The sequence below is a fragment of the Salvelinus fontinalis genome, chromosome 9 (assembly GCF_029448725.1).
Source record: "Salvelinus fontinalis isolate EN_2023a chromosome 9, ASM2944872v1, whole genome shotgun sequence".
Taxonomy (NCBI): Eukaryota; Metazoa; Chordata; class Actinopteri; order Salmoniformes; family Salmonidae; genus Salvelinus; species Salvelinus fontinalis.
This window is the reverse complement of record NC_074673.1, coordinates 60,872,342-60,891,561: the sequence shown is the minus strand read 5'-3', so window position 1 is coordinate 60,891,561 and position 19,220 is coordinate 60,872,342. Positions and strand designations below refer to the sequence as shown.

The 19,220-nt window shown below is 44.8% G+C and overlaps 1 pseudogene; it reads left to right on the top strand.

The window, feature by feature from the left end:
- The first annotated feature begins 138 nt into the window (after positions 1 to 138).
- Positions 139 to 306, top strand: LOC129863067 (U2 spliceosomal RNA; annotated as a pseudogene).
- The last annotated feature ends 18,914 nt before the right edge of the window (positions 307 to 19,220 follow it).

Here is a 19,220-nt window from a genome sequence, read left to right as displayed (position 1 = left end):
AAGGTGCTCCCCTGAGTGTTAATTTGGGGTTTCATTTGTTTTGTAATTTCAAAATGCCTTGTGTTGATTTTATTGATAATGATAATGATGATTGTTGATGGTTTGTTTATTATGCTTATGTTTTTGAGCAGTAATAAAATATTTTAATCATCATCTGTTCTTATCAGTTTAATATCTGATACGTCCCCCATCGGGGGACTACATATTAAATGGATTTTTTGAACGGGGAGTCGGAAATGGGGCTTGCTCCGTCCGCTCCACGCATCGACCCGGTATTGCAGTACCTCCGGGAACGGTGCAACACATTTCTCCCGTTGTCAAGGAAAGAAAATACACAAAGCTATGTAAACAGCTGGCAGAAGAAGAAGAAGGAAAGAAAAAATAAGAAACATCCAAAGTGAAAGAAGGGCGAAGCGCCCTCCATGGGTTCCCCCGTTTCCCGCCATTTTCCTTAAAAAAAAAAAAAAAAAAAAAAAACGTTGGCCAGGATTGTCTGTTTGTCTGTCTGTCCATACATCATTCTTTGTTTTTTTCTGTTCAATTTCTATTAGGTGGGAGAACACAAAACTAATCGAGAGTATGGCATGGTCCAGATGTCGCTGACGAAGGAGGAGTACAGTTGGTTTTCAGACTTCCTGAAATTCAAGCACTGTCTCTCAGGGGGAAAGAAGGCCCAGCACTTATTTTTCAATTCCAGAAATACTCAGCTGAAGAACCTGCCTGCCTACCTGAGGGAGGTGTGGAAGGAAATGGGTCTGTCCGAAAGTCCTTCCTTCACTGACCTGCGGACCTCCATTGGCACTCATGTAGGTCAGATTAGATAGGAATCTAATTATTGTAAGATCCTATTCTAATGTTGTCTGAAGTAATGTCAATAATATTATATCTTTGTGTGTGTGTGGGTCTTACAGGTAAAAAACATGCTCCCGAAGATTGACAGGGAAAGGGTGGCCAACTTCATGTGCTACAACATCCAGACGGCAGACTAATTTTATGCCATCAATTTAAATCCTTCCTAAGCCAATGAAACCAGGGCACTCTTTGAGGCTGCACTTAAGGGGCAAGATACCACAGTCGCCGCAGAGAATCAGCCCTCCACCTCAGGAAAAAGAAAGCGGAAGGTGAGAGGACGCCTCCCTCTCCGAGGGGAGCACCACCCCTGAAGAGACCAAGGTGATGTACCAGGAGCCTGGCACGTCTGCCGGGGACTTGGAGGAAGACGATGAAGATGAGGAACAGACGGCCCGACAACCTCCGGTAAGATCAGCTATTCTGACAGGACACATTCAATTATCAAAATGCACTTGTAAACTAAGTAACAGTGTGAATTTTGAGACATCTAATTTCTTGTGTTTGCTCTGTCAGAAGACCAAGGTGACCAATCCTCAGGTGGAGATGGAACTTACCCCAAAGAGGAAGCAGACAATCTTTTTTTTAAATTTTTTTCCATCCCATTTTCGCCCCAATTTTCGTGGTATCCAATCGCTAGTAATTACTACCTTGTCTCATCGCTACAACTCCCGTACGGGCTCGGGAGAGACAAAGGTCGAAAGCCATGCGTCCTCCGAAGCACAACCCAACCAGCCGTACTGCTTCTTAACACAGCGCGCCTCCAACCCGGAAGCCAGCCGCACCAATGTGTCGGAGGAAACACCGTGTACCTGGCCCCCTTGGTTGGCGCGCACTGCGCCCGGCCCGCCACAGGAGTCGCTGGAGCGCGATGAGACAAGGATATCCCTACCGGCCAAACCCTCCCTACCCCGGACGACGCTATGCCAATTGTGCGTCGCCCCACGGACCTCCCGGTCGCGGCCGGCTGCGACAGAGCCTGGGCGCGAACCCAGAGACTCTTATTTGAGTTAAGTTGGTGCATATCTTTCAATGGGGGAGTGGTGGTGCGACTTCATTTTCACTTTGAGGGGTGAGACTAGCATGGGGCTGATGGTGCCTGAAGATCGTCTGCTTGCCTCCCGGGTGGCGCAGTGGTCTAGGGCACTGCATCGCAGTGCTAACTGCGCCACCCGGGAGGCAAGCAGACGATCTTCAGGCACCATCAGCCCCATGCTAGTCTCACCCCTCAAAGTGAAAATGAAGTCGCACCACCACTCCCCCATTGAAAGATATGCACCAACTTAACTCAAATAAATTCAGACTAAAAAATGCCATTGCCTCAAGGAGGTTAAAGCTGCAGGAGAAGGTGCAAAAGGAAGGAAGGTAGCCCTGATGCAGCACGAAGGAAGGGGAGCCGACCAACAACAGGACTTCCTCTTCCGAATACTCATATAGATTCTCACATTTACACTGTTCTGATTTTGTTTGGTGTGGTTCTCTATTTTGGTGTGCTTGTTAAGATTTGTTCAATTTTCTATTTTGGTGTGATTCTTTATAATGTAAAGGTTTGTTCTGTTTTATTAAATAACTATTTCAGTAATTTCTTGTGTTGTGCTTTTTTAAGGTTTGTGTTTAGTGTGTCACTTAATTTGTAAGTGTTAAACTTTCACTGTCTTGTGTTGTCTGTGAAGGTTGGAAAAAATATTTTGGCTTTATTGGCATCATATGTTAACATTGCCAAAGCAAATTACATTTAAGTCATTTAGCAGACGCTCTTATCCAGAGTGACTTACATTTAACCTTTATAGGTCAGTTAAGAACAAATTCGTATTTTCAATGACGGCCTAGGAACAGTGGGTTAACTGCCTTGTTCAAGGGCAGAACGACAGATTTGTACCTTGTCAGCTCGGGGATTTGAACTTGCAACCTTTCGGTTACTAGCCCAACGCTCTAACCACTAGGCTACCCTGCCACCTAAGTAGATAATAAACAAAAGTGAAATAAACAATAAAGTCCTGCTGTAGACTGTACTACTGCTGTTCAGGAAGCACAATTTGTACTAGAAACTTAGAAAGGCCGAAATAAACACTGAAAAATACCAAATGGCGTCACCGTAATCTCTAGGCCGTGCAGAGTTCAACGAGACGCCCCGCTTGACCGTAGCTTGCTCTGAGCGCAGCGACCGTGAAAAAAAGCAGGCCCAAAATGAAGCCTGTCCCTAATTTCAGGTGCTTTTGGGGCTAGCGGTGGAACCGTTAGAGTTAGAAGGACAATTCAACCACAGGAATGTTCCCAAGGTCCTCCCGATTTGCAAACCTTGACCGTGTGGCATTAACCCTTAACAGTGAAACAGGGTTTTTTCATCTCACAATGACGTCTCTCCCCCTAAATTCAACCTGAAGCCTATGTGGGTTATGAATGCCATATCAAACTGTCTTCAATGACAATCCATCCGGCCACTATGAGGACTACCTGTGTTGATTCTAAGCTTCCTGGAGCAACCGGAAGTGGTTAAAATCACCCTAAAAGTGTTTTGCCATACTCAACCTGCAGTTTGTGAGAAATAGTGCATTCAACCCTGTGTAAATCAGTCAGTTCTTAACGTAAAGACTTAAAACTCAGGATTCTGTAAAATCCTACCCCAATGAGGATATGTGTTTACTTTAAGTTTCCTGTGCCAATCGGAAGTGCTTTTAATTGGGGTCACAGGGCCTGTTTTGAAAGGTTAAAAAAGTCACATCTTTCCAAAACGGTGAGTTATGTAGCTCTAGAACACATATGTCAGAGTCAAGGCCCGCGGGCCACATCCGGCCCGCGAGAAGGTTTTTTACGGCCCCTGGGATGATCTTGATTTATTATTAGAACCGGCCCGCAGACCGCAGCAAGCCGGCAGCCCGCAGATCTTTTACACGCACCAATACTACATTTCCCACAATGCAACGGTGACGCACCGAGCAGTAGGCTGCTTCATTTCAATATTTATTGGCACAGCAGTCGTCAGCATCACAGTAAAATTAACTTTCAGATACCCATCAAAAATGGCAAAACGGAAGGTGGACACTGAGAACCGGGGGTTTCAAACAAGGTGGGAGTCGGAGTATATGTTCACGGAGGTAGCTGGAAAACCTGTGTGTCTTCTGTGTGGAGAAAGTGTGGCGGTACTGAAAGAGTATAATCTGAGACGACATTATGAAACGAAACACGCGGACAAAAACAAGAATATGGACATGGAACAAAGGCTACAAAAGGCAGAGGAATTAAAACGAGGCCTCAAATCTCGACAGGCTCTGTTCAAAAAAGCCAAATCACAAGGCCAGGCTGCTGTCAAGGCCAGTTTTATTTTGGCAGAAGAGATCGCTAAATCAGCCCGGCCATTTACGGAGGGGGATTTCATCAAAAACTGCATGATTAAAGTTTGTGACGAAGTTTGCCCAGAAAAAAGGCAACTCTTTTTAAATGTGAGTCTGAGCAGAAACACCATTGCCGAGAGAGTAGACCAGTTGTCCATCAATCTAAAAGAGCAGCTTGTGAAAAAGGGAAAAGATTTCATTGCATATTCCTTGGCTGTGGATGAGAGCACCGACATTTCTGACATTGCCCAGTTGTCAATTTTCATCCGCGGAGTGGACTCCAGCCTAAGCGTGACAGAGGAGTTTTTGGCTTTACGTCCTATGCATGGCACAACTACGGGGCATGATTTGTATGAAGAGGTGTCAAGATGTGTAAATGAGATGGAGCTGCCTTGGGAAAAACTCGTGGGTTTGACAACCGACGGAGCACCTGCGATGTGTGGACACAGGAGCGGACTGGTGGCGAAGATACGGGAAAAGATGCAAGAGGAAAACGCGACAGGTGAGCTGACAGCTTATCATTGTATCATACACCAGGAAGCGTTGTGCGGTAAAGCCTTGAAAATGGAGCATGTAATGAGCATCATCACGCGCACAGTTAACTTTATCAGAGCCAAAGGTTTGAATCACCGCCAGTTCAAGGCATTTCTGACGGAGTTAGAAACGGAGCATGGTGATTTGCCTTATCACACAGAGGTGCGATGGCTAAGCCAGGGAAAGGTGCTTCAAAGATGTTTCGAGCTTCGTGAGGAGATTTGTCTGTTCTTGGACAGCAAAGGGAAAGACACAACACAACTCCGAGACGAAATGTTTCTGTGTGAAATGGCTTTTCTGTGTGACATTACGAGTCATCTGAATGCAATGAACTTGCAGCTGCAGGGTCGGGATCATGTCATCTCTGATATGTACAGTACAGTGAAGGCATTTAAAACCAAACTGACTCTGTGGGAGACGCAGATGCGGAAAGAAAATTTGAGCCACTTTCCCAGCTGCCAGACCATGAAAGAGAAGCTCTCTACCAGTGCGTTCCCGAGCGCACAGTTGGCTGATAAAATAGGTATGCTTGCCGCTGACTTTCGACGCCGATTTGCTGACTTTGAAGCACAAAAAAGCAGGTTGGAACTGCTCGGTAACCCATTTGCTGTTGACGTGGAAAGCTCACCACCAAACCTCCAAATGGAGTTGATTGACCTCCAATGCAATGATGCACTGAGGGCAAAATATGCGGCAGTGGGTGCTGCGGAGTTCGCCCGTTTCCTCCCCGACACAATGCCCCAGCTGCGCATCCAGGCTGCTCAAACGTTGTCTATGTTTGGCAGCACATACCTGTGTGAACAACTGTTTTCTTTGATGAACCTGAACAAAACATCACACAGAAGTCGACTTACTGCTGAACACCTCCACTCAATTCTGAGGATTTCCTCAGCTCAGAGCCTTACCCCGAACATTGATGAACTTGTGGAAAAGATGGGACACCACCAAGTATCACCCTCAACCTCAAACAAGTGAACATTACTGTGCAATCACATATTTAGAGTTTTTACTCAGTTCAAGTTTAAAAGTTAAAGTTTAATATTTGTTTTCACTGCATGTTACTTCTCCTTAAACAAAGTGTTGTTTTTGATTAATAGATTTTTGCACTTTATTTTATTGTATTTCAATCCAATTATATTTTAAAAATATTTCAGTTGAGTGGATGATAGAAAATTGCTATTATTGTTTTTTTCTTTGAAGCAAATTTAGCCCACTTTTGCTAAAATAGAAAATATAGGCTACTGATGGTGCCTTGAATACCGGTTTCTTTCATTTAATGTTCATGTTATGGGGATTTTTATATAAAGGAAATTTGTCTTTTGTGTCTGTTGAAAATTAAAGATTACTGACAGAGCCATAAGAAAATATTGCTTTATTTATCTGATCATATTGGAATATATTTGTTAGGTTTTCAGTAGGTTCAATTAGGTTCACTAGACTATATGCGTCATTTAAAATTTTTTCAATGAACATTCGAACAGTCCGGCCCTCGGCTTGTAGCTAAATTTTTTATTTGGCCCTCCGTCCATTTGACTTTGACACCCCTGCTCTAGAAGGTTCTCAGAATGAGAAACACCCTCGTACATTTGCAATAACTTGAATTCATTTTGACCATCACGAAAATGACAACATTTAGAAAAGTCCCAGAGTCACAAGACTAGGTGCATTGAAACCGCCTCCACCCATAGAGACGGACCCCAACAATTGCCCCTGGTTACTTTGGACATTTTTCAAAAAATTGTTATAAAAACAACCGTCCCACTTCTCCCTCATCATACATGACAAATAGACCATCTAGGTTGATTCATGGCTTAACATAGTGCTATATATAATTTGAGCAGTATGAATGCCATTTGGACATGGTTCACTGACTTTTGGGTTCGGAAACCGACTTCCTATGATCGTACATGGTAAATGGACATAACATCCTGAATTGGGCACTTTCAATACTTTCATATTGCATTTGGACATTTATTATGGAATTTGGCAATGGTTCACTGACTTTTGACTTCGACTTTTGACTTCCTTTGAAATCACATTGCAAATGGACAAAGCATATACCTTACGGACAAGTTTTTAAAAAATATGACAAAAGTATGTTCATACAGTTCTTATACATGTATAATTGATTGAAGAATTTCGAAAAACATTCCAGAAAGCACTTTAACTTTTTTGGGGTAGGGGGCAGTATTTTCACGTCCGGATGACAAGCATGCCCAGACTAAACGGCCTGCTACAAAGCCATAAAAGCTAGAATATGCATATTATTAGTAGATTTGGATAGAAAACACTGAAGCTTCTAAAACTGTTTGAATGATGTCTGTGAGTATAACAGAACTCATCAGGCAGGCAAAAACCTGAGAAAAAATCCAACCAGGAAGTGGGAAATCTGAGGTTGGTCGATTTTCAACTCAGCTCCTATTGAAGATACAGTGGGATATTGGTAATGTTGCACTTCCTAAGGCTTCCACTAGATGTCAACCTTGTCTGATGCGTCAACTGTTTAGTGGGGCCGAAGGAGAGAGGAATGAGTAAGGTCTATCATGACCTGAACATGTCCTGACCATGCGCGTTCACGTGAGGGCGAGCTCTGTTCCATTGCACTTCTGAAGACACAGGACTACTCCGGTTGGAACGTTATTGAAGAATTATGTTAAAAACATCCTAAAGATTGATTCAATACTTCGTTTGTCATGTTTTTAATATAATATAACTTTAACTTTTCGTCCGTACTTTCCGCTGGACCTGCCCACGCGACGTGAGTTTGGAAAGTGTAGAACAACAAGGAGGAATTTGGACATAAATGATGGACATTATCGAACAAAACAAACATTTATTGTTGAACTGGGATTCCTGGGAGTGCATTCTGATGAAGATCATCAAAGGTAAGTGAATGTTTATAATATTACTTCTGACTTCTGTTGACTGCATAATTTGGCGGCTATATTTGTGTCTTGATTGGGTTCTGAGCGCCGACCTCAAGATTATTGCGTGGTTTGCTTTTTCCGTAAAGCTTTATTGAAATCTGACACAGCGGTTGCATTAAGGAGAAGTGCATCTAAAATTCCACGTATAACAGTTGTATCTTTTAGCAATGTTTATTATGAGTATTTCTGGAAATTGATGTGGCTCTCTGCAAAATCACCGGATGTTTTGGAACTACTGAACATAACGCGCCAATGTAAACTCAGATTTTTGGATATAAATATGAACTTTACCGAACAAAACATACATGTATTGTGTAACATGAAGTCCTATGAGTGTCATTTGATGAAGATCATCAAAGGTTAGTGATTAATCTTATCAATATTTCTGCTTTTTGTGACTCCTCTCTTTGACAAAAAAATGGCTGTGATTTTCTGTGACTTGGCTCTGACCTAATGTAACAGTATAACTTTAAACCGTCCCCTCGCCCCGACCCGGGCGCGAACCAGGGACCCTCTGCACACATCGACAACAGTCACCCACGAAGCAGCGTTACCCATCGCTCCACAAAAGCCACGGCCCTTGCAAAGCAAGGGGCAACACTACTTAAGTCTCAGAGCAAGTGACGTAACTGATTGAAATGCTACTAGCGCGTACCCGCTAACTAGCTAGCCATTTCACATCCGTTACACTCACCCCCCTTTCAACCTCCTCCTTTTTCCGCAGCAACCAGTGATCCGGGTCAACAGCATCAATGTAACAGTATAACTTTAAACCGTCCCCTCGCCCCGACCGGGGCGCGAACCAGGGACCCTCTGCACACATCGACAACGGTCACCCACGAAGCAGCGTTACCCATCGCTCCACAAAAGCCACGGCCCTTGCAAAGCAAGGGGCAACACTACTTAAGTCTCAGAGCAAGTGACGTAACTGATTGAAATGCTACTAGCGCGTACCCGCTAACTAGCTAGCCATTTCACATCCGTTACACTAACAATCGTTTGGTTTGCTTTCGTCGTAAAGCCTTTTTGAAATCGGACACTGTGGCTGGATTTACAACAAGTGTATCTTTAAAATGGTGTAAAATACATGTATGTTTGAGGAATTTTAATTATGGGATTTCTGTTGTTTTGAATTTGGCGCACTGCAGTTTCACTGGCTGTTGACGAGGTGGGACACTACCGTCCCACATACCCTAGTGAGGTTAAAGTGTGCCGAATTTGTATTCAGCCTGGCCACGTAGTCTGGGACTGCCATGATTTTTTTATGCTGGCGATGCAGAATACAAGGGCATTATGCGCGAGTGCGTTGCGAAAGCAGTAAGATCTTGCAATGGCTGTGGTGAGAGTGGCATCCACTGCACGTGTACTGGGCCGACAAATTGTGATGACATGGAACAACAGGAGGAGGTGGTAGAAGAGAGTGTGACGGAGTAGAGGACGGGCTGGAGAAAAAGGAGGCCAGGATGGTGAAGGAAAAGAGGGTGATGATTCTACTGTGGCAGATGGGGATGGAATCGTGTCTAGCATGGACGGAGAGTTCTTGGACGGCGTCATCAAAGATGGAAAGGAGCCTGAGGGTGGAGGAGGAGTATCGACCACGGATCGTCTGAAGGTGCAGGGGGTGCTGATCATGAAGGTTTTATATCTGACACTAATCCTGAAAATATGGAGGTGAAGGGTGTATCCTCAAAGAGGAAGGACTCTGTGGGTGACGTGTCCTCGGATGAAGACCAAAGGTTGAGAAAAGAAGCGAAGGAAAGGAGGCAGGTCAAGATCAAGAAGAAGAAAAAGACTGGGTCTTGATGATGAAAATAATAAACATCATACTCCTACTCATGGTGAGTCTTATGTCTATCAATATTAATGGCCTAAGACATATGGAAAAGTTAGACCAGACAGAAAGCCTACTTCAGGCTGATATTTTATGCTTTCAAGAGACACTGGACTGACAGTATGATGGATAGAGTAAGAAAGCGGTGGATGAATTTGCTTTATTTTAATAATGGTAGGGAGAGGACGTGTGGGGTTGCAATTTTAATTAAGTGGGATAGTGTACAGAATATTAGGAAAGTGCACAGTTGAGTGTAGGCTTTTAAGTGTTACATTTTTTGAATGTTTATGCACCCAATAATGAGATCGACCGAGCCGTGTTTTTTCAGTCAATTGAGCAAAATTGTGTGGCTAACTATATTGGTTGGGGGTTTTTAACGTTCGTTTGACTAAACTGGACATGCATTGTTGGAGTGCATTGTTGTGCTCTGATCTGTCTAAGCTAGTCTTGCTGGGGGTAATGAGGGATCATTGAGTGATGTATGTCGGGGTATGCATCCAGGTGAGAGCTTTCTCGAGGAGGCAGGTTGTTTAAAACGGTCTCAGGCAAAGCCACATTGATTCATGTTTAGCGGCTATAAATGTGGTGCAATATGTTCACAAGATTAGGTATGATTTAAAAAGTGATCATGCCTCTCTTGGGTTCCTGCTGGGTCGTAGTGTGCCTACTAGAGGGTGTGGTGTATGGTGTTTGAATGCGGAGCTACTAAAATAAGAAATATATTGATATGATTGCCGATTGTATTAAACAGAGAAATGTTGAGTGATTTTAAATATGTTAATATTGGATTGCGGTGGGAGGGTCTAAAAGAGAAGATTAGAGGGTTGAGTGTTGACTATGCAAGACGGAGGATTTTTCTTTTAAAGAGGGAGCGTATAGCTTTGAATACACGACTTGACATTGAGCTGGAATAAGTTGATACGGTGGAGGGTTATGATGTGGCAGACTTTATGGAAGCTCAGGCACCTGTACATAACTTTGAAAAGAGTGCATGTAATGGGGGGTGGCGATCAAGGCTGTAGTGAGGTGTGAGGTTTTATTGATGCTAAAATATCTGATGCTGAACGAAACATGTATGACATAGATATGACGGTTAAGGAGACACGGGAGGATATCTTGGCCAGTAATAGGAAAAAATGTCCGGGATCAGATGGGCTGAAAAGTGAGTTTATCATCAATTTGTGGATATTTTAGCACCTGCATTGTTGAAACAGGCACAGGTAGTTCCAGAATCATTGTCCACAGGATTTTTAAATATTATAAAACAGATGGAGCAGGGAGAAGCTGGAAAATTTTAGGCCTTTAAGTTTACAGAATACTGATAAGATTTTGGCAAGGGTTTTCGCTAACCGTGTTAATTAATAAAGTGATGGGGAGTATCATATCTGAGTCAGACGTACAGTGTTCCTGGGAGGGATATTATGGATATTACTGGATAGTACAATAAGGGATGTTGTTCGACATATGACTGTTGAGGGAGGCATAGTGCTTAGCCTAGATTTGAACAAGAGAACTATCTTGTGAAGTGTGAAAGTAGGCACGTGAGGGATGTAATGGAGATGCATGGATGAAGGTAAAATGTGTGTAAGTGTTAAAAGTGCACCTAATCAAAAACAATCAACGAGATCACAAAACAAAATGGTACTTGTGGAGAGAGATAGAGAGAGAGAGGCAGGACTGGGCATCAGGACCTTTTATCACCTAGTTGATCCCAAACCCAGGTGCAACTTGTCACGTTAACGACCCAATCAGCTCCACCTGTCCCTAATCTGCAAATATAAACACAGAGGCAGGGAAACCGAGGGAGTGTAACAACCCAATGAAAATCAGGAACTAACAAAGACCTGAAAACAAAACCCACAACCACACCAATACACCAATACAACTGATCAAAAACCATAACTAATAATGGTTCAGACACAAAATATTATACAAACCAGAAAGGTAAGATGCCCACCGGATGCCCATGATACCAACCCAACCAAATCACCAGACCCCATCCGACCTCAGCAACCGTGGTGCCTGGAAGCCATTTAAAACAATTTAAGAGAAAGAAATGGAGACCAAGCGACAGGAGAGCAGAAGCCAGAGCAACAGGAAGGACAAAATAAACTCTGTACAGACCACCATCCGAAAATATAAACAAACAACGAAGGCGTCCGAAGGTCGACTAATTGGTGCAGGGGAAAGCGCATCAGCCACCACATTATTCCGACTTTTTACATGTCGTACATCCAAATGGAACGCCTGCAGGAACAAACACCAGCGCATAATCCTGCGATTTTGGCAAAGCATGGTGTGCAGGAAAGTAAGGGGGTTGTGGTCAGTGTAAACAACAATAGGGACCACACATCTACCTCAAAATGCTGCAACGCCCTCTTTCTCCCCCACTGAATAATTTAACTGATAGCTGTTAAACTTTCAGGAGAAATAACTAACAGGATGTTCAACACCCCCATCTGCTTGAAGCAACACTACACCTGTAGCAACACTATAGGCTGAAGGCAGTTCCAATCATGGGGCAGCCAACACAGGGTCAGAGCTAAAAAGAAGTTTCACATTTTCAAAAGCACTCTGACAGCAGGAAGACCAGATTAAATCAGCCCTCTCCTTCAACAGATCAGTCAGAGGTGCTACAACCATGGAGAAGTTGATGCAAAACCCCCGATAATACCCAACCATACCTAGGAAGCGTTGCAGCTCCTTCTTGGTGGTGGGCGGTGGAAACAGATCTATAGCGGCCACTTTAGCCCGCACCGGGAGAACACGACCCTGCCCGACCACTCTGCCGAGGTAGGTCACTGTTGGCTAAGCTCACAGTGAGACAGGCCTCAGTCAAACGTTCAAACAGAGTGCATATCTGCACCAGATAGCACTCCCAAGCGTCACTATTAAACAACCACATCATCTAGATAAACAGGCCAGAGATCACCCTATTCATAAGACGCTGAAACGTAGCAGGAGCGTTGCGTAGGCCTAAACTCCTGACCGTATAGGAGAAAAGACCTGAAGGAATAATAAAAGCAGATATTTCACGAGCTCTTGATGGCAAAGGCAACTGCCAGTAAACCTTCAGCAAATCAAACATGCTGAAAAACTGGGCAGCATCAACCTGGTAAACACAATCTTCCATCCGTGGGAGTGTGTCACTAACCTTCCGGTAGTCAGTACAATATCTAAGAGATCCATCTGGCTTGCTCACCAAGAGACACGGGGAGGCCCAACTGGAGAATGATGGTACAGCGATATCATTAACCAGCATGTAACTACTTAAAAAGTTGGAAATAAATTGTTCATGCGGTTACTAAAACAGCTGTATTGTTCGATTGGTATAAATATATTTTTGTTCCGATTCCAGATTTGAATTACAGAACAATTAGAGGAAGATTTCATACACTAACTTTTTACCTAGGTTGTTGGGAAAGTTGTCAAAGTAGCATATCTGTGTCAAAAGTGGAATGGAATGTTGGAAGTCATGATGTCACAATGGGACCTTTAGAATGTTGAAGAAATCCCATGAAAGTGGAAAAAGGACAAAAAGGACAAATATATATATATTTTTAAAAGTATCAAAAGGTTATATAAATTAAACTTAATCCAGACCGGTTTACACATTTTAAAGTATGAATGACGTTTCTAGCTTAAACGATGTAAGAGGAGTAGCGTGGCAAATATTTAACAGCTATATGAAGTCGAAGTATGACAAAGATTTAAAGTGGGGACTCTTGCTTCCGAAGCTCCATTAATACGTCAGAAATCATTCTTACAGGATTTAAAGTAGGGACTTTTGCTTCGCTAGTCTTACTAATTATTAGAATATGGTATATATTAGTAAATTCTTGAATTCTATCCATACTGGCTTTTTTTATTTGTATGTTTGATTTTACCCCTTTTTCGTGGTAATCCGATTTGTAGTTACAGTCTTGTCCCATCGCTGCAACTCCCGTATGGACTTGGGAGAGGCGAAGGTTGAGAGCCGTGCGTCTTCCGAAACACAACCCAGCCAAGCCGCACCGCTTCTTGACACAATGCCTGCTTAACCCGGAAACACCAATGTGTCAGTGGAAATGCTGTACACCTGGTGACCGTTTCAGCATGCATTGCCCCCTGCTGGCCAAACCCTCCCCTAAACCGGACCAATTGTGCGCTGCTCCATGGGTCTCCCGGTCATGGCCGACTGCGACAGAGCCTGGACTCGAACCAGGATCTCTAGTGGCATAGCTAGCACTGCAATGCAGTGCCTTAGACCACTGCACCACTCAGATACCTGAAAGTTGAAACAGATAGGTGTGAGGGCCTATGTCGTCCATACAAGCTGTCACCAATTTAATAATGTCACACCCTGATCTGTTTCACCTGTCTTCGCCTGCCATGACCCTGAGCCTGCCTGCAGTTCTGTACCTTTTGCCACTGCCCTGGATTACTGAGCTCTGCCCGCCCTCAAGCCTGAGCCTGCCTGCCGCTCTGTACCTTACGAACTCTGCCCTGGACTATCGACCCCTGCCTGCCCTTGACCTGTCCTTTGCCTGCCCCATGTTTATATAATAAATGTTTGTCATTCAAACTATCAGTATTTGGGTCTTTTCCTGAGCCGTGATAGTACGAACTGGCCATTACGGACCCAGCAGACTCGGATCAGCTCCGCAACGCCGTCTCCTCCCAAGGAGCCACAATTGGAAGGCACGAGGCGTTGCTTCGTGGTCTTATGGAAGGTTTCCAGACCTTAGCAGAACGCCATGACCGAGCGTTGAATACATTGCTGGAGAATTCCGCGGGTTGTCTGATACGCAGTCTACCACGACAGTAACCTCCCAGCCCCTCAGTAACCCGGCTGTCAGCAGCGCGTCTCACCCGGCCAACCAGGCTTCCCGAGAACCCCACTTACCTCCCCCAGAATGCTTCGCTGGAGAGTCGGGAACTTGTCGGGCGTTTCTCTCTAAGTGTTCCCTCATCTTTAAGCTGAAGCCCTCCTCCTTCCCCTCGGACTGCTTGAAGAAAGCGTACTTCATCAAGTTGATGTCTGGGAGGGCTCTCGCCTGGGCTACGGCAGTGGGGGAACAGCAGTCTACTGTGTGCTTCAGTCTGGAGTTAGTGGTGGAGGTGAAGAATGTTTTCGATTTCCCATTTTCCAGGAGAGAGGCTGCCCGGAAGTTACTCCAGCTTTGGCAAGACTCCCACAGTGTGGCAGACTATGCTGTGGATTTCCGCACAATGGCTGCTGAGAATCCCTGTTCGACACGTTCCTCAGACCTCTTCGTCGTTCCTGCAGAGTACCAGGACCTCCGCATCGACCCTATGACTGCGGGATTGATCTTCTCCCGGGCACCACACCACCCCGGGGACGACTGTATTCACTGTCAGGTCCGGAGACCAAGGCTATGAAGACCTACATCGAGGACTCCCTGGCTGCAGGGTGTATCCGTACTTCTGCCTCCTCCTCCAGCGCAGGGTTCTTCTTTGGGGAGAAGAGGGACTAAACCCTGCGGTCGTGCATCGACTATCAGGACCTCAATGACATCAAGGTTAAGAACTGCCACCCGCTACCATTCATCGCCTCGACCTTCGAGCTGCTCCAGGGGGCCACCATTTTCTCCAAGTTGGACCTGCGGAACACCTACCATCTGGTGTGGCTACGGGAAGGGGAAGAGTGGAAGAAAGACTTCAACACGGCTGGCGGACACTATGAATATCTGGTTATGTCATTTGGCATATCAGCCCCTACTCTTCCCCGAGCAAGAGGATGAGGTCAGCATACCCTCGGCCCAGATTTTTGTCCGCCGCTGTCGCGGTACCTGGAAGAGAGCCCGGTCGGCTCTTCTCAAGACCACCTCCAGGTATCAGCGACAGGCTGACCGCCACCGGACCCTGACGGTCCCCGTTATCATCTCGGGCAGAGGGTATGGCTGTCCACTCGGGATCTGCCCCTCTGGGTGGAGTCCCGCAAACTTTCCTCATGTTTTGTTGGCCTTTTCCCCATCTCCAAGATTCTTAGCCCCTTTGCTGTTTGTCTTCTGTTGTCCCGTACCCTCCGTATACATCCCACTTTTCATGTGTCTAGGATTAAACCTATGTCTCACAGCCCTTTGTGTCCTGTTTCCAGGAGCTTGTGCTTGTGTCGCCCATCTTCCCCATTATCCCCTGTGCATTTATACCTGTGTTCTCTCTTTGTCTGTTGCCAGTTCGTCTTGTCTTGTCAAACCTACCAGCGTGTTTTTTGTCCTCCTGTTTTCTTGAGCCCCTGTTTTCTAGTTATCCCGGTTTTGATCATTCTGCCTGCCCTGAGCCTGACTGCCGCTCTGTACCTTACGGACTCTGGCCTGGACTACCAATCCCTGTCTGCCCTTGACCTGTCCTTTGCCTGCCCCCTGTTTATATAATAAACGTCTATTATTCGAACTGTCTGCATCTGGGTATTTTCCTGATCCGTGATAATTAATGCATAATTTGTCTAAATGGATAATGGAAACACTTCGACCACTTTTTTTTAGGTGTCATCATTAAGACCAGCTGTTTTTATTGATACAAGATAGTTCAATGGAAACACATCATAGCAGGCAATTGTCACATCTATTTTCTATGCGAATTTTCGAAGTGTTGCCCAAAAAAAATCTCTGGAAAGATAGCTAATGATGTCTTCCGCCTGTCTGTCTGTGGCATCTTACCAGCAGAGGGAGGGGTTGGGTCTCAGGATACTATGGATAGTACTTTACAGTGGCCAAACCTGAGCACAGAGATGACTGTGAGCATTCTGGACTCGACTCTCCCTGCCTAGCTGACAGTGTGGCCTGGAGTAGTCAAAAACATAATTCTATATGGCCACAGATGGATTTCTGTAGTTCAATGCTTCCCATGTCTCCCCCTTCCGGATATTGGGATACAATTCATAGTGCGGTTTCAAAATATACAGTGCTTTCAGAAAGTATACACGCCATTACTGTAAAAAATGTAGCTCAACATGTGAAAACAGCTATTTCACGTTTTTTTTGTAAGGGAAGTGATTCAGCTAAATAGCGTAAAAATCTTGAATCAATTACAATATGATTTACATTTTACATGAGCACTTAGCACTGACTTTTCAATATGACCCTATCTGGGATTTGGAGTCTGCTGATCTTTCTGCTGTGCCACAAATTCTAGCATTCTCTGAAGTCCCCTACACATTCAATACCTATAATTCATCTCAGCACTTAGCAAAATAGTGCCATCTACGCAGTTATTTTAGCTATCAGTTAATCTGACTATTCACTCATCATCGATTTAATTAGCTAATTTCAGCAAATTCTGGGTTTTCTGTATAGTCATGTTGGTAGGGCATATTATTCTGTTTAATGTTACTCCTGAATCACTGCTATAAAAATAATTGTTTTTCTTGAGTGTATTTTTAACAAAGCTGAAATTGACTTTGTCCAAAGTGTGTAGGAATGCAAGTGTAGGAATCCAGGTGAAATCAGTCATTGACACTCACATAATGTTTTAGCAGGAAGGTTGGAATGCCATGAATCAAAAGGTTGTGAGTTCAAATTCCAGGTTAGGCCATGTTGAATAATAATTACTCTATAAATTAACATACAGTACATCATGCATGTCAAAGTGTGTCAAATGTGTAAATTGGTAACACTGACTATTTCATGACATCACCTGTGAAAAATATTCCCATATGAAAATTTGTATCGTCATGTGTTCCAAAACCACGTGAAATATCGTCATGTGTTCCAAAACCACGTGAAATATCGTCATGTGTTCCAAAACCACGTGAAATATCGTCATGTGTTCCAAAACCACGTGAAATATCGTCATGTGTTCCAAAACCACGTGAAATATCGTCATGTGTTCCAAAACCACGTGAAATATCGTCATGTGTTCCAAAACCACGTGAAATATCGTCATGTGTTCCAAAACCACGTGAAATATCGTCGTGTGTTCCAAAACCACGTGAAGTATCATCACATGTGAAGTGTTCCCAAAACGCATGATTTCACATATGGGGGCAGCGTTCATTGTTGTGGAGGACTTTAACAAAAGTAGTTAGTAATCGATGACCACGGATGTCTATCAACACATTAACTATCCAACTCCACACTTGACTACTGTCACACACTACACAAAGGTATAAGGCCCTCTCCCGTCCTCCTTTCGGCAAATCCGACCAATACTACATTTTTCTCCCCCCAGCCTACAAACAAAGACTCAAGAGGGTAGTTCCGTTGGTCAGGTCTGTGCTGGTCTGACCAATCAGAATCCATGCTCCTAGACTGTTTCGATCACGTGGACTGGAATATCTTCCGTAAAGCCTCTGGGGATAACATCAATGAATACACAACACAGTCACTTGATTCATCAAAATATTCATAGATGTCATGTCTTTCAAAACTTATCCGAATAAAAACATTTGGATTGATGGCAGCCTTGTTGGGAAACTGAAGGACATCATACAATTGTATTACTAAACAGTACAAAACAACCTACGCATTTTGATCAATATTGCGAGACACAAGTAAAGGGACAAAGTGGAGGAGCAATTCAACGGGTCGGATGACTATGCAGCACTCACTTGCCTCATCATGAAGTGCTTCCAGAGGCTAGTCAAAGACCACATCACCTCCTCCCCCCCGACACACTCAACCCTCTCCAATTCGTCTACCGCCCTGACAGATCCACAGACGACGCAATCACCATTGCACTGCACGTTGCCCTCACCAACATGGACAAAATTAATGCAGGTAGGCAACATTACCTCCTCAAAATTGATCCTCAGCAAAACAAAGGAGCTGATTGTGGACATAATGTTTTAGCAGGAAGGTTGGAATGCCATGAATCAAAAGGTTGTGAGTTCAAATCCCAGACCACCAACTCCACACTTGACTACTGCTACACACTACACAAAGGTATAAGGCCCTCTCCCGTCCTCCTTTCGGCAAATCCGACCAATACTACATTTTTCTCCCCCCAGCCTACAAACAAAGACTCAAGAGGGTAGTTCCGTTGGTCAGGTCTGTATAACGCTGGCCCGCCCCCATCCTCATCAATGGAAACGGTCAAAAACGTCAAGGTCGGGCCTCCCGGGTGGCGCAGTGGTCTAGGGCACTGCATCGCAGTGCTAACTGCGCCACCAGAGTCTCTGGGTTCGCGCCCAGGCTCTGTCGCAGCCGGCCGCGACCGGGAGGTCCGTGGGGCGATGCACAATTGGGCTAGCGTCGTCCGGGTTAGGGAGGGTTTGGCCGGTAGGGATATCCTTGTCTCATCGCGCTCCAGCGACTCCTGTGGCGGGCCGGGCGCAGTGCGTGCTAACCAAGGGGGCCAGGTGCACGGTGTTTCCTCCGACACATTGGTGCGGCTGGCTTCCGGGTTGGAGGCGCGCTGTGTTAAAGAAGCAGTGCGGCTTGGTTGGGTTGTGCTTCGGAGGACGCATGGCTTTCGACCTTCGTCTCTCCCGAGCCCGTACGGGAGTTGTAGCGATGAGACAAGATAGTAATTACTAGCGATTGGATACCACGAAAATTGGGGAGAAAAGGGGATAAAAAAATAAAATAAAAAAAAATTAAAAAAAACGTCAAGGTCCTCGATGTACACATCTCTGATGAGCTGAAATGGTCAAACCACACAGACACAGTGGTGAAGAGGGCAAGGCAGCGACTCTTCAACCTCAGGAGGCTGAAGAAATTTGGCCTGTCCCCGAGGACCCTCACAGTGTTCTACAGGAGCACCATCGAGAGCACCATCAAGAGCCTACTGTCAGGCTGCATCACA